Genomic DNA, 12,032 nt, shown 5'->3' on the forward strand with positions numbered 1-12,032 from the left:
GAATCGAGATGTGGCTGCACGATCTGTTAGAGCCATGCGGATAAGATGCCTGTCATCTCGACTGCTAGTGATATGAGGTCATTGGGATCCAGCATGGCATTCCATATTACCCTCCTGAACCCACCGATTCCATATTCTGCTAACAGTCATTGGATCTTGACCAAAGCGAGCAGCCATGTCACGATACGATACACCGCAATCGCGATGGCTACAATCTGACCTTTATCGAAGTCGGAAACGTGATGGTACGCATTTCTCCTCCTTACATGAGGCATCACAACAACGTTTCACCAGGCAACGCCGGTCAACTGCTGTTTGTGTATGAGAAATCGGTTGGAAACTTTCCTCATGTCAGCACGTCGTAGGCGTTGCCACCGGCGCCAACCTTGTGTGAATGCTCTGAAAAGCTAATCATTTGCATATCACAGCATCTTCTTCCTGTCAGTTAAATTTCCCATCTGTAGCATGTCATCTTTGTGGTGTAGCAATTTTAATGGCCAGTAGTGTACATATAATCAAATTTTTTCAGCAATAAACATTAACCCTTAACTGCCCGAATTTTTCAAAATTGGATATTTAAATTTATTTTCAATTTTTTGACTTCTCGTGCATCTAGGTAGTGCATATAAGCTATTATTTGACTCTTCTCTGTCTTAGTTTGTCTGTAACATAACGTGTCCATATGGACACGCTGGGCACTCAGATGCATGAAATATTTTCTGTGGTATTGAAATACATTTGAAGATATGTTTTATTAATCAGATTTTTAATACAAGTGAGGTAAAATTTGAACAAAATAATTCTTACAAACCAATTTATAACACCATACACAAAATAATTCACAATCATTTGTTTTACTGGCTTTTATGGTACACTTCAAAGCATTCTAGACACAGTCCTACATCACATTTCCCACATTTTGAGCGAACATCTGATGATTTCTGTTTGCAGTACAAGCCTACACATCTTCTCTTCTTCTCAGTTTTCATGATATAGTGCTTTATACCATCATATCTGATATCACTTGGAACACGCAATTTGTATCCACACATAGGACTGATAGACGGCCTGCCTGCTCCTTTTATGGGATTCATATATCTTTTTAGGTAAACTTGTACAATTTCTCTTCTGAATTCAGGTTGAGTAGTCCTAGCTCCCATTCCTTTCTTCAGCTGCCACGCATTATGTACAGATACGTCAATCAGCCAAGAAAGTAAAGCCCAGTACCACTTATTGTTTCGAATGTTTATTCCGCACATGGCAATGTTTTCATCCATCCTATCTACTCCTCCCATGTGTTTATTATAGGATGTGATAATTTGAGGACGTTGTACTTGAACTGTCTTCTTCTCCTTTACGGAATATCTTTTTACAAATGATACAGCTTCAACTCCTTCACAGGTAGAAGCTACAGTAACCACTGAATTGTCCACCCATTTTGTGACTATAACACCATCATCCTTGCAAAGTGAGGATTCAAAATACCCCCTTTCTTTTTTAACTAGTACTTTCTTCGAGGAAACTGGGCACGATTTGGGAACTCTGTTTTCTCTGACAGTGCCTGTTGCTCCATAGCTCTTTTCTCTCAGGTATGACAGGACAGAAAAACCTGTAAATAGGTTGTCAAAGAAAAAGTGGAATGGCAGTAGCTTTACATCCAGTGTCAAATCATCTATCATCTGAACGAGTGGGGCAGTAGCCTTACCAAACTGTGCTTCATATACTGTATTTGGACTGGGTGATTTTCCTTGATAAAAGGAAAAATTTGCCAGATATCCAGAAGTAGGGCATAAACACCATGCTTTATATCCAAATCGTATCAGTTTCCCCCTGATAAATTGCTTGCAAGAGTGTCTCCCAAAATATTTTATCATTGATTCATTGTAAGACAGATGTTGCTGAGGAACAAACAGCTTATTACATTTGTCTCTTACTATTTCAATAATTTCCACATCTTGTCCTTTTCATCAAATTTGTTATTGTCGTTGCAGTGCAGAAATCTAAGAATTTTTCAAAACGATTTCTCCTCATGGCATTGCATACAAAATCATTTTGTGTGTCTAAATTGGAATCTCAGTATTACCTCTTATTATGTAGAGAGTTATAACTACTTAGAATGACGATCCCCAGAAAACACCTCATTTCTTCACAAGTTATATTAGGATTTGGAAAGTTCTTGAAAAGTGCGTAGTTGTTTGACTCATCAACTAGGAATTGTATCAGATCGTCACCAAAGAATAATTCGAAAACTTCCACTGCAGACTTATCAACATACATGTCAAAGCATGGATCCGGAAAAGACTTCAAATTTGAAATTAGTGCACCATGAACCCAGTTTTTTTTGTATATTTCTGTTCCTGTAATCTATATTTCTGAAATTTGTTTCTGTGTGTGTGTCTGTTAATCTTATTTCAGCTTCAGCCCGGAGTTGTCTAGGATTGAGATTATCTGCTATTCCTCCTTCATCCTCATCCGTGAGAACTGCTGGATCAGGGGGCATGACGTAAATTCCATCAGCCTGAGGAGTGTTTGAATCCTCAAACAGGATGTCTAAAACATCCTGCACAGTCAAACCAAGCTCTAAAGATTCTGCCAGACCTCTGTAATATGAAAAGAGAAAAAGAAACGAAATCATTTTTGACCCTGCAACTGCCCAGTGTGTCCATATGGACACGGCTGAAATAATCACTTCATAAACAGAAAGTGAATCGATGGATAACAACTTTTCTCAAATGAAAATCTCTATAAACATATTTAGATATACTGCAAACAGTTTCACATGCCAGAATGAAGAAGTTCTTTACGAAACATTACTTACTTTACATCAACATGCTCCATTGCGGACGTCAAAGCACTCCCTGAAATACAGGCTGTCATAATCAGAGTGTAAATGGTAACAATGAAGTGTTCACACAATGTACGTAAAATTCAAACCCTCCCTGAAAACAATATGTGACCGCCAACGCTAAAAATAATTGTAAGCCAACAATGAAGTAAAAATAAAACTAGTCCTCAATTGTGTCCATATGGACACGCTGGGAAGTTAGTGGTTAATAAAATAGGAACCACTCAAGGACTGACAATTTAGAGTAAAGCAATCATGAAAGCAATGGAGCATCATTTTTCTAATTTTTAAATTAAGTTGTGGTCCTTATGTAGTCACAGTGAGGGGTTTGCGGCCTGCAGTACTAGCAAGTCTGTATATTTCTAGTTTATAGATTTGGGCTTGAAGAGTGAAATAACTGTGGAACTAGATGCGTCATTTTACATGTCATATACCAGCTGTTTTAGTGTTCAGCCTTTTACATCGGCGTGACTACCACCTGTTATCAGTCAGGCAGGGGATGTATACCGCCAACACACAATATCCTGTTGCAGAGTATGCTCTACAACATGACAGTCATGACCTCGGTGCCTGTTTCACCACATGTGCCATAGAATTCTTGTCCTGGTCACCAGTTTCTCAGAATTCCGCAGTTGGAAACTAGCTCTACAACATGTTTTTGGCCTTAATTTACACGAATTTCTTCTGTTTCAGCATTTATTCACAGTAACTACTCCTGTATTCACACCATTTTAGTTTCCTACATTTTTCGCTTCCTGACCTGTGTATTAAATACATTGCACTTTGCTTTTACTCTTATTAACTTGTGCACGATGTTTTAGTACTAATCTCAGTCTTGCATACTACCCTGCCTTCCACCATTAAGCTCTTAGGTTTTCAAATCTCATCAGTTGCAATCCTTCTTGCCCCGCCTGGTAAGTCTCCCCTGACCCTGGATTCTGAGTGACTTTTCTTAACTGTACCCCTTTTTCTAAACCTCTCCAGTCCTTTTCCTTCACTCCTCTCCCTTCCCGTCCAACTGTTCCACCAGAAGAAGAAGAAGAAGAAGAAGAAGAAGAAGAAGCCATTGGCTCCAAAAGCTTGTAAAAGTTAAACCTTTTTGTGTTTGTGTTCTCTTGCCACTGCTTGGTGAGTATATTTTTTTTTTTTATCAATCCATTTACATTATAGAAAATGATCTGTGTGACTTCCAAAGTTTCCAGCTTTGAAGAGCACTGTCTCCCTGCAAATTTCCCCGACATACAGTGGCGAGCATTGTATTCACACACCTCATTACTGTCTGCAGAAATAGTTGCAGTGACCAAACATAACCGATACTACCAAATTTTGAAAGGGCTAAGTAGTGAGGAAGAATGCAGAGATTAGTCAGTTTAACAAGTGTTTAATAGCATTGGGACTGGGAGTTCCAAAAATGGATGTATTATGCGGAAAAATGCAGTAATGAGGGACGAGATTCCACTGTAATTTGTTTCTGTTACGTGTGGAGTTCTGAACTAGCTGTTCTTCGTAATTTTCAGAGAAGGTGCTTAGTAGTTTCTGACAGCATGTTTTGTCGTGCTCAGCACACACAAAAGTGAATTATTTCATTCAGCTATTGGATGACTGTAGTATCTCGAGTGATGACAGTGCAATTGGGGAATACATGTACCAGCGTTCTGAGTTTTTTTTTTGTAAAATTTTCATTTACATGGCATGAACTTCAGAATTGGACATTGGAATACACCTTAATTGGTCCCTTTAATTTTAGGATGTAAATTAGGGCTTTCCCTCTAACCAAATCACTGAAGGGTGCAAGAAGAAAGTTGTCAATAGCCATCTCATTGGCAACTATACTATTGGAAATAATTCAAAACTGGGTATATCAACAGCATCAGGGAGAAAATACTGAAGCCGACACAAGTAATGTGTCTCTAGTGAAGACTGCATAACCTTACAGAAGTGCTAATAACTGCCTAAAGAAACTTAAGATACTGTACAGACCGCTATCAGGAAGTGTCAGAACTGTTAGCTTGTATGTGAATGTTTTTAATTTAATATTATGGTACACCATGCAGAGACTTGAAAACACCAGTATTTAGAATATTTGAATATACAGGGTAAGGTTGTAGAGGACATCAAAACAAATATTTTTTCCTAATGTCATTTTTTCCTATGAGGATTATTTAAACTGGTGGAGGCCGTATTACGCTCTTCAGTTGTTAGAGGGCATATTACGCTCTTCAGTTGAAGGCAATTGCTGTCCACCAGTGCAGTAGTTCATTGTCTCTGTTTACTAACGGAGCGATACACCTGGAGTGAGTACACTATTATGGTTGGTGTGTACTACGTAGTGCACCACAACGGACAAGCTGCATAGCGGGTTTATCAACAACAATATCCTAATCATCGTACCCTGCATCATATGACCTTTGCTGCTGTGTACTAACGTCTGCTTGAGACTGGGTCATTTAGCAGATTACCTGGACACGGACGCCATCGCACGGTAAGAACGCTGCAATTTGAGGAAGCTGTCTTGCAGCAGGTGGAGCGGGATCCTTCAATCAGCACTCGCGCAATTGCATGTAACATGGGAACAAATCAGACGAATGTAATAACAGTCCTTCGAGAGCAATTGTTATGTCCATTTCACTTACACCGTGTCCACAACCTGCAACCAGTTGATTATCCACCCAGAGCACAGTGGTACCTGGAATAGTGTGAAATGCATCCTGCATTTCCATCTTCTGTGTTGTTTACCGAAGAAGCAACGTTCGGGCATGATGGAGTCTTCAACATGCACAATTCGCATGTTTGGAGTGAGGATAATCCACATGCCACAGTTACTAGCGCTCATCAAGTGCGGTTCTTCGTTAATGTGTGGGTCGGTGTTGTTGGGGACTATTTAATTGGGCCGTATCTGCTACCTAGGCCATTAAATGGCAGGCACTATCACAATTTTCTCACCAGAGCGTTGACAGAATTGCTGGAAGATGTCTGGCTCCCTACAACATGCGGTTCCAATATGACGGGGCGCCGGCACATCTCAGTCGTCGTGTGCGTCGATTCCTGGACCGACGGTTCCCAGAAACGTGGATTGGCAGAGATGGTCCTGTACCATGGCCTGCTTGATCCCCAGATATGTCCCCTCTGAACTTTTTGTGTTGGGAGAGAGGCGCAACCTTGTTTACGCAATGCCTGTTGCATCAGAAGAGGATCTGGTTGCCCAGATAGTAGCAGCAGCAGGAACAATTCAGGATACTTCCGAGGTTTTTGCCCTTGTCAGACAGAACATGATCAGACGGTGTAACCTTTGTTTACATGTCAATGGAGGCATTTTTGAAAATCTACTGTAATTGAAATTGGGCTGTGTTAATGTGTTGTCTCTTGGTCATAAAAAAATGGAAAAGTGTTTGTTGGTTTAATTAATTTGCCACCAGAGAAATCTTCCTCTACCGGTTTAAATAATCCTCTTAGGGAAAAATGACATTAGGGGAAAATATTTGTTTTGATGTCCCCTACAACCTCCCAGAGTTTGTCAGTTTAAATACTTTTCACCCTGTAAAGCAAGTACAACTTTCATTTTACTGGTTCTGCTGTAGTCTGTTATTAGCTTGTGTCTGACCTGCCCTGCTGAGTGATTTCATAAGCACAATAGGTCTACTATTATGCCAGTTACCCTTTCATTTTTCGCCTAATATTTTAGTTCATCCTTCAATTCACAAGGATTCCTGTGTTTTTATGAAAGATACACAATAAGCATTTCTTTTGGTGTTAACAGTTTTGTCCAGACTAACTTTTTAAAGTACAGCAAAAACTCGATTAACTGTCAGTCTTTAAACCGTCAGTTTCTGTTAACCATCACTGCTGTAACAGCATAATAATACTGTAATAACAGAATGCTCTAAGGTGCAGTGACGCGTTCACTTTGTTTATTTACTCTATTTTAGTGGGAAGTGAATGTACCCGCCCGCCGTAGAATGGTACATAAAATATGACCTTTAGTTGACATGCTAACACATCTCCCCATTGTCTTGTATTTGTCTCACTTGTGAGTCAACAATCACCACTGGATTGGTTTCCAGTTGTGGTGAGAAGACTGTAATTGTCGCAGTGTATCTAGCGGGCTGTGCCGTGTTACGTGTTTTCCACTTGAATAAGCTTTATTGACTAATATTTTACACTACCGTATTTAGTGCAGGTGTGTGTGATACAGTGACTTGATAAAATGTCTGAAAAACATAAACATGTTGTTTTAGGACTTAATCAAAAACTTGAAATTATAAAACGCTTAAGAAAAGGCGAAACTGCGACAAGTGTAGCGCTGATTTATGGTATTGGAAGAACAACAGTTAACGATATAAAACGCGATGCTGATAAAATAGAACAACATGTGTCACCAATGCAGAGCATAGATGGAGATGTGCGAACAAGAAAGACAATGAAACCTGCAAAATATGATGAATTGGACACTGCAATGTACTGATGGTTTATACAAGCAAGAAGTCAGGGGAGTCCACTTTCAGGGCCTATAATAATGGCCAAGGCTGTTGAAATGAACAACAAACTTGATGGTGACTTGTCTTTTAAAGCAAGTATTGGATGGCTCAACAAGCTTAAATTTCGTCATGGCATTCGCCAACTTGATATCAGTGGAGAAAAACTCAGCGCGGATAGCTCTAATTGCTGAGTTCCGGGAACAATTTAAAGAAAAAAATGGCTGAATTGAATCTTGTTAGGGAGCAAGTTTACAATTGTGATGAAACTGGGCTTCATTGGAAGGCTTTACCACAAAAGACAATAGCATCACTCTGAAAAAGCTGCTCCAGGTTTCAAAGTACAAAAAGATCGCATCAATGCTATGGTTTGCGCAAATGCGACCGGCAATCATAGGCTACCCCTACTTGTGATTGAGAAATCAAGAAAACCTTGTGCATTCAAGAATTTGAATTTGAATGCTCTCCCTGCACAATACTACGCCTAGAAGAGTGCTTGGATGGATCAATCAATTTTTTATGACTGGTTTCACAAACAATTTGTACCTCAAGTTAGAGCACATTTGGCTGAAAAAAAAGTTGCCACAGAAAGCGCTATTGCTATCAGACAATGCCCCAACGCACCCTACTTGGGAAATGAAAAGTGATGACGGCAACATAACATGCCTCTTCCTTCCAGCAAACACAACTTCACTTATACAGCCCATGGATCAGGGAATCATTGAAAACATGAAACATCGGTATAGAAAAATATTTATCGAACGTTTGCTCTCATCTGATGAATCAACATCTGTAAAACAGTTTTGGAGGTCGTACAGTATTAAAGATGCCATTTTCAATGTTGCCAGTGCATGGAGTGATTTGTCAGTGTCAAATCTCAAGAACGGCTGGAATAAACGTTGGCCTCAACCTAGAGGTGAAGAATCGGAGGAACCTGAGTGTGTGACAGTTGACGAGATGGTCAATTTGTGCAATAATTTACAAATCAGCACAAATTTGACGTCAGAAGAAGTATCAGAGTGTGACAAAGTGGACGGGGTTTTTCAAATTTTGAGTGATGACGAAATTGTTGCCAGCGTAAGTGCCACCAAAGAAGAAGAAGAAGAAGAAGAAGAGGGGGCTGATGAAGACAAGTGTTCAAACCATGAAGAAAAACAAACTATTAGCCATTCAGAGGCCGAAACAATGCTATCCAAGTGTATAGAATGGTTTGAAAGTCAAGAAGAGGCTAATGCAACGCAGGCACTACTGGTCCGAAAAATACGAAATATTGCCGCGGTGAAAGCTCGGACATCAAAAAGTCAGAAGAAATTGACTGACTAGTTCCAAGCTAGATAAACTATTTCACCTGTAAGTTTATAGTACAGTACAGTACTGTACATTACGTATTTTGCAACTTTTGTAGCTACTGTACGGATATTTTTATCATGTAATAAATAGTTTTATTTGCTATTACAATCGTGTTTAATTTGTTTTCGCTCCAAAATATTATTATATTACTGTGAGAGTGATAAGTGTCTATACATAAAATAATTGATTGAGGTTATGTTTTGGAGGAATACAGTGTTTCTATTATCTGTCTATTTGCTCAACCGTCACGACTATGGTCCCGAAGATGACGGTTAATCGAGTTTCCACTGTAGCAGTTTCAAGTGTAAGTATACAAACCCCACTTGGCTACCTCATATTTAATCAACCCATGAATTGTGTGCCTTTATATGAAGGGCTTATTTCAATAGTGGTACAAGTCAATTTTTGTCCATATTGAGATACAGCGTCCTAAAGTTAAACGAACACTGAAAAATCTGCAGTTGAGATACCAGAAATATTCTAGCATATGGCTTCTTGCTAGAGATGAACCTTTCTTTCTGTTTGTTTGGCTCGTTAATTTCAGAAGCATTATAGACAGAAAAGCGGAGGTAATGGACTTGTACCACTATTGAAATAAGTCCTTCATATGTGATAGAGCAAAACTGTGGACCAGATGGGGATTAGAACCCGCCCTAATGAGCAAGCTTAAAGGAATGCCTCACTGTGAGATCAAATGCCACTGTTGTAGTAATGATGTTAAGATGAGATCAGAAGACAAAGCCAACCAAATCAATGAAACCATCCAGACAATGCTGCTAGTGTGACAGCTCTGGTGCTTTGAATACTGTTGGCAAAAGCTTTCGTCAGTGCACTTCTGATGCAAGCTCAATTTACAAAATTGTAATTATATAAATCTTATATTAAAACTCGTACTTACCCCCTAAGTTAGACAAACAGCAAATTGTTTTTCCACTACATTCAGCTTTAAATGCATTTAAATTAACTGTTTATTATTTTAATATGTATTAGAAACCTCGGGTGGGACTCAGTTACAGGTAAAGTGACATGATGAGGAAATTAATCTTCCATACATTGTATTAACACAAAAGGTCTTTTCTTTTTGCTGCAGTTAGGAAAGTTGTTAACAGTATATAAGAGGCATACATATGAGACGATACCATTGGGAATTATTTTCTGCCCTTCCTCCCACCAGACTGCAATGGTGTTTAATCGCTCACATTTTGTGATAAGTTTTACTGTGGTCAGTAACCAACCACAATGTGTTTATATTCACACTGTGTGTTCAGAGGGTTAAACTTCCATCATTCATTGGATTTAAGACATGTATGTATTGTTTGCAGGACTTTTGGGCAACTTATGGCACCATCTCGTAGTAGAAGACAAAAAATGTACACAGTTCTAGTACAACACTCAGTTTTACGGAGGTTTTGTTTGCAAAGAACAGCATTTTAAATGTCAATACCTTTAGAGAACATATAAAACAGTAATGTTGCCAACAGTGTCAAACTTATTTTTAATTATTATATCAAATTGCGTGTTTGTGTTTTCTTCTTCGGAAGAAGGACTTTGCAAAAGCTTAAATATTTTAGCACTCCTTTTCATGGTACCTGTTTGTGATTCAATCACTCCTCTATGTGGTTAGTAGCAATTTATTCTACGAGGGTCATTCAGATAGTAAAAAACAACTGGATACCACAATCAGCAATGATCCGCAACCACCGTGATTGCAAGTGTGCCAGTTAGCTCCTACACTTGTCTCAGTGAGAGCTGAGTTTTGTTGTTGAATGGTTACATTTCTTTGTTCTGTAACCTTTTGAAATAGCGGTGCCCATTCAGAATCCCGCCAGATGTGAAGTGTATAAATTTCATTTGTTTTCCGAATGCACAAAATATTCAGAGTATCGAAATTTGTAGGCGAATGAAGAATGTTTATGGTGATAGTGCAATGAACAAGTCTTCACTGACATAGAATGTTGTCAGCCAAGATGTTTTTGATTCACGATTGTGCACAGCCTCGTGCATCAGCTTGGACACAGTAAGAACTACAGCATCTTAAGTGGGAAATTTTTTGTACGTCCCCCATTACAGCCCTGACTTGGCATCAAGTGATTTCCTTGTTTTCCCAAAACTGAAGGAATTTTTGAGAGGAAAACAATTCAGAAATGATGATCTCAAAGAAGCAGTGACATCTAGGCTGAAATCTTTGGTAGAGGAGTATAACATGGGAAATAAAAAAAATGTTTCCCGTGTTACAGTAAGTGCCGTGACAGTTATGGTGACTACATTGAAAAATAGAGTAAGGTACTTTAACATTGTAAATAAAGTTGTGTGTTGTTATCTTTCCCTTTTATTCATTTATGCCAAAACATTACTTAATGGATGACTCTTGTACCTTTGGAATGAATGAATAAATAAATAATGTATCTTGGTTGTGAGTGCACTGATGTGAGGATCTATTATGAGTGGACGTAAACTTAGTGGCTTGTACATCAATAAGTGGTTGTATTAATCCTAAATCACATACCCAATAAATAGTTAAGATGGTTGTGGTTTGATGCAGTTCTCCATGGTAAGTCTGTCTGATGCAAGCCTCTTTATCTTTGCACAACTACTGCAATGTTCATCCATTTGAACTTGCTTACTGCATTCAAGCCTTGGAACCCCCCTCCCCACACATACACATTTACTTTCTCATGAGACTTATATTTCACAATGTGTCCTATCCTATCAACCAATCTCATCTTTCTGTGGTGTTGTGGCACGAATTTCATTTTTTTCCCCAGTTCGATTCGGTGCCTCCACATTTGCACTATCTACTTAATCTTCAGTATGCTTTTACATCAACATGTTACAAAAGCTTCTACTGTGTTCTTATCTGAACTGCCTATCATCCACACACTATTTCCACACAAGACTACACTTCAGAAAAAAAAACTTCCTAACACTTAAACCAAAATTAGTTGTTAACAAATTAATCTTTTTTTCCAGCAACAGTATTCTTTCTATAGCTAGTTGGCATTTTATATCCTTTCTGTGTTTGCATAGTCAGTTTTTTGCTACGCACATAGCAAAACTCATCTGCTACTTTTAATGTCTCATTTGTTAGTCTTCGGAATTTTTTTTCTTTCTGAGAATGGCCTTGATTGCATACGTGCGATGATAAACTTTAGAAGCAAACATGTGACATGAATAAACATTGAAAGTATACGTTCTTGTAACCAGTTACAATTTATTTTAGAGTGTTAAAATTCTCCCAAGTGGATTATGTCATTTACTAAGACATGTATGTATTGTATGTGCAACTTCTGGGTGACTTGTGGCACTATCTGGTAGCAGAAGACAAAACACTACTTTGAGTCTTGTACCAAAGTTTAGTGTGTGCC

General features: G+C 38.7%; 1 protein-coding gene across 1 annotated transcript in view; it reads left to right on the forward strand.

Annotated features, from left to right (window-relative positions):
• The window catches only part of LOC124612620 (probable 28S ribosomal protein S16, mitochondrial), a 40,840-nt gene that overhangs the window by 28,290 nt on the left and 518 nt on the right, over nucleotides 1–12,032 (forward strand). The gene's annotated exons all lie outside the window — the stretch shown is intronic.

Source organism: Schistocerca americana, chromosome 4 (assembly GCF_021461395.2).
Source record: "Schistocerca americana isolate TAMUIC-IGC-003095 chromosome 4, iqSchAmer2.1, whole genome shotgun sequence".
Classification (NCBI taxonomy): domain Eukaryota; kingdom Metazoa; phylum Arthropoda; class Insecta; order Orthoptera; family Acrididae; genus Schistocerca; species Schistocerca americana.